The 4,758-nt window shown below is 42.5% G+C and overlaps 1 non-coding gene across 1 annotated transcript; it reads right to left on the bottom strand.

The window, feature by feature from the left end:
- Positions 1-2,701: 2,701 nt before the first annotated feature.
- On the bottom strand, positions 2,702-2,808 carry LOC147826740 (U6 spliceosomal RNA). The gene has a single exon (XR_015438749.1). It is a non-coding gene; the product is annotated as a U6 spliceosomal RNA (small nuclear RNA).
- Between the last annotated feature and the right edge of the window lie 1,950 nt (positions 2,809-4,758).

Below are 4,758 nucleotides of genomic sequence, written 5' to 3'. Positions count from 1 at the left end.
TGAGATTATTTCTTAATAAGTTCTTAGACAAAATCCTAAAATGTGGCTCAGTGAAAGGAGTTCTGAAGGCAGCCAAGACTGTAAGAAATGTTGATAATGGTCTTGTTTGACTCAAGGCTAAAACTCAAGGAAATCATAGGATTAAGCATACTTCCTCCAATCTTCTGTAAATATTGCTTCTCTTAAATAGGCTTTTGATGAGACTTGGATATCAGACAATTTAAGACTTTGTTTCCTGCCAAAGATCAGTAGCACTATCCAATATAGCCTTCTGCCTTCAACTAGTTAGTTGGAGATGTACCTCAGTGGTAGAGCTCTTACGTAGCCTACACAAGGCCCTGGGTTCAATCCCCAACAGTACAAAAAACATCTAATTAATTTGAATTTAAATTTAGGTAAGTATGCATGGCCAGTGGCTAACTTATTGGATAGATGGGTATGGAAAGAAAGTTTTCTATGACATTGACAGATGTAGATTAAAATATGCTAGAGGTGAAAAAAAATGTAGCCCTAAATGCTTAAACAATTAAAGTTTTGTGTTAGCCAAGCATGGTAGCGCACATTTGTAATCCCAGCACTTGGATGCTGAGGCAGGGAGATCACAAGTTCAAAGACAGGCTGGGCTGCATAGTGAGTTTAGGTGCAGGCTAGACTACATATTGAGACTGTCAAAGAAAGGAAAGAAGGAAGGAAGGCAGGCAGGCAGGAAGGAAGGAGGGAGGGAGGGAGGGAGGGAGGGAAGGAGGGACAGAAGGAAGGATGAAAGAAAAGAAGGAAAAAAGGAAGGAAAGAAAAGAGAGAGGGAGGAAGGGAGGAAGAGAGGAAGAGCTGGGGATATAGCTTAGTTCCAAGGCCTTAGATTCAATTCCAAGTACCACAAAAATGTTTTATAGAATTATCAAACTCAAGTCACTTAGTTTGTATTCAATGCATTATTTAAAGAGTAGATTGTAGGCTGGGGATTTAGCTCAGTGGTGCCACCACCTGCCTCACAAGTGCAAGGTCCCAAGTTCGATCCCCGGTACAAAAGAAAAGAGAGTAGATTATAACATAACCATGCTCTATTGAGGCTACTTCTATTGGGGGGCTGGTACTGAGATCGAACTCAGGTCCTTGTGCTTGCGGGGCAGGCAGCACAACCACTGAGCTAAGTCCCCAGCCCCTACTGAGGCTACTTCTAATTTGTGGCAATTCCATCACAGCATCTGCTTATGGGATATTGATACCTATGTCCTTTCTTGGGAGGACTAAGTATGAAGATCATCAGCTCAAAGTTGTTTCAAATCAGTAACATCTGCAGGTGATGAAGGAAGACGGAGGCCAAAAAAGTCTTATTTTATGTTCCTTCAACAACCTGTATTTTACTTAGGATAGGCTTTACTTATACATGGTCCACATACTTTGTGGGGCGATGAACAGAACTGTCTGACCCTGAAGACTTAGACTGCCTGGCCACAAAATCTAAATGAGCCCAGAGCTGTCCCCAGGTGCACCTGGCCACAAGGTCAGCAGTTGTTGGTAACAGGCACTCTAGCTAACTCCGGGAGCAGCTATCACTACCTTCAACCTGCTGGAATATGTAAGCACACATTTTGTCTCAGCTGGCAAGGCCTCTGTCATGCTTCCTCTATAAAAAGGGAAAGCAACTGAAAGGGGGTGGGGAACAGGAGTCCTTCTGTTGGATTCCTGACCCACATTAGTCCAACTCGATCAGCTAAGTGTCCTCCCCAACACCATGCTGAGAGATAGAGTTGGCATCTGCCGCACCTCTGCCCAGGAGCTCAGTCCGCACCAAGACCCTCACTGTTGTTTACCCATCCCGTTCTGATGACACATGTTTAATGAAAATATCTATATTTTCTCCAAATAGCTGAATCCAGGAAAGCTATCAGTGAAAATCCAATGTATGAGGGCCAGGAATTTAGCTCAGTGGTTCCACCTCCTGGCTTGAAAGCACAAGGTCCTGAGTTCAATCCCCGATACCAGAAAAAAACAAAACTTGCAGCATCAACTCTTCCTTGAGTGTCCAGGGCGCAGGCCTGCCCTACAGACTTCAGACTTGTGGAGCTCCACGCTCACCTGCACAACTTTTAATTCTCTGTCTCTGTCTCTCTCTGTTCTGATTCTCTTTCTCTGTCTTTGTCTCTCTGTCTCTGTGTCTCTTTCTCTCTCAGTGTTTCTGTCTTTCTCTGCCTCTGTTTCTGTCTCTGTCTCTCTCTCTGTGTCACACACCCCTCACACACACACACACACACACACCCCACACTCTGTTATACAGATACAAAGACACAAACCATTGGGGATGGGGGATGTAGCTCAGTGGTAAAACACTTGTCTAGCATGTGTGAAGCCCTGGTTTGTTGTTTTTTTAATCAATTAACTTTATTGGTACATTTTAGATACACATAATGATCATATTCATCATATAGAATTTGTGCCTGTACCTAATGTATCTTGATTCTTCTTTCTTTCCCATTCCCTTTCCTTCTTTCAACCCCTTTCCCCCCTCCTTATTTACAAAAGCTTTGTTTTTTTCCTTCTTTTCTCATTTTTTCTTTGCCCTTTCTTCCTTTCCCCCTCCCTCCTCCCTAGTTCCCCTTCCCATTTGAACATTTTCTTCCCATTTTAAAGTATCTATTATACATTTTGGTCCTTATTTACACTTTCAGTGTCTCACATCAGAGAAACAATTAGATATTTTAAAAATACTTAATGCTTCATGAATTTGTGTGTCATCCTTGGGCAGGAAACATGCTAATCTTCTCTGTATCATTCCAGTTTCAGTAGATGTGCTGCCAAAGCAAGCACAAGGTCCTGGTTCGGATCCCCAGTACTGCAAAAACAAACAAAAAGATCCACATACACATGGATACAAGGGGTGATCTAAAAATATAGTGAATGTTCAAATAAAAAAATGTATTACAGTTAAAGATGCATTGGCATTAATTCCCTTCAGGATATTCCCCCTCATTTAAAACATTTATTCCTCTATTCTTGCCACTTTCTGAAGCAGTTCTGGAGGTCCTTTTTCATGAGTGGCTTTAGGAAGTGTGATAAAAAGTACAGTGACTGCTGCTTCTGAGTGCCATTCAAAAATAAAGCAGGCTCGTCTACCTATTCCCCAGATCTGGCACTATGAGACTTCTGGCTCTTCCCCAGAATCAAAATGTGGGTAAATGTTGTGAATCAATTCAGGACATAGGGGCAGCCATGACAGCTCAAGACACAAAAGAGGACTTCCAGAACTGCTCAGAAAGTGGCAAGAACAATGGGATAAGTGTGTTCAAAGTGAGCAACAGTGAATATGTATCTCTTCCTTGTTCTGTTCTCTGAAGAACTCTGACTCATACAGTTGTGTCAAAATATATTTAAGGTAATTTTGTCTGGAAGTCTGATCTGATTTTATTTTATTGTCATGTAAACATTCTCTTGTCTCGGCAATGTGAAGATTAAAGTGTCAATCTCTGTGGATTGTCAAATGAAAGAATTATGTCATATGTAATCATTTCTTTTCTAGCAATAGTAACTATCTTAGTTTAGGTTGATGGAAATTTTGATTGATTTCTTACTTAATGTAAATAAGTATCATTATTTATGAAAAAACAGAACTTGTTAGCAGTCATTGTATTTTTTCAAATACTAAAGTAACTGATGTTCTCTACAAAACACAAAACAAAACAAAAAACACCCCAGGGTCTGGGAGTATAGCTCAGTGGTAGAATGCTTACTTGCCAACATTTGTGACGCTCTGGGTTTGATCCCCACCATTGCAAAACAAACAAACAAAAGTCCTAAACAAGGAATAAAGCTCCCTGCCTTCCTTTCGCCCTTGTTTCCTCCTTCTCTCCCCCCACAACTCCTTCAGTCCTTCCTTCCTTCCTTCCTTCCTTTCTCCATTCTTTACAAATCCATTAGGTAGTCTGCATAAGGTAAACATCTGAGTGGGGTAAGGCCACAAGTTTACATGGAGGTTAATGTGTAAAAAAGAATTTTGGAGTGGGCAGGGGTGCTGATTTATAATGTCTGCCCATTGCTGTGGTATAAATACTTCTTCCACCATGGCCAATTTCAAGCTGCCCATGTGAACTGAATGCAGAGCTGGGAAGAGATGTACACAACTGACTGTAGTGCACCAGTGTGAGCGGCACACTTCTGAGGGTGGGCTGTGCAGGGCTATGACAGGCAGGGCTCTGGAGCCCAAATGTGGTAAGGCAGGAGCTTGCATGTAGCAGCAACAGCAGTCTCCAGTTGTGGTATTAGAGACAGCAGGCTGAGGAGGGGTCCATGAAGGAGCAGAACTGGTTGAGCCCAGCAGGGGTTGGTAAATAGAAGGATTGAGAAGAGGAGAGAGAGAGGCAGTGGCAGCCACACTGTAAATGACCTAGCAGGTCAAGGAGGCACCTACAAACAACCTAAAGGAGTGAGAGGCCTCCATGTGGAGGGGTGATAGGAAGGCCTGGAGCAGGGCATCATAGAACCAGGGTGAGGAAAGTGTCCATGTGGCTAGATAGAGGCCGAGGGAGGCCAGGTGGATTGTGGGGTATTTGCAACAGCAGGCTGTGGCAGGGAGGGGAGATTGAGGACATACAAGATGGAGTGGTACAATAGCTCAGTGTTCTGGGAATGGTAAGAGTCAGGATTTTAGTACTGGAAAAAGCTACAAACATGGACAGAACAAAAACTAATTGAAATCTTGTAGTATTAGGTTGTAACTAGAAATATTTGGTGTGAACTCTTGGTTTTAAATATATATAGATA

Source organism: Heterocephalus glaber, unplaced genomic scaffold (assembly GCF_053883595.1).
Source record: "Heterocephalus glaber isolate CG9 unplaced genomic scaffold, H.glaber_assembly_v1.0 deba00001461, whole genome shotgun sequence".
Taxonomy (NCBI): Eukaryota; Metazoa; Chordata; class Mammalia; order Rodentia; family Bathyergidae; genus Heterocephalus; species Heterocephalus glaber.
The sequence above is the reverse complement of the archived record's forward strand: the minus strand, read 5'-3'. Positions and strand labels throughout refer to the sequence as shown.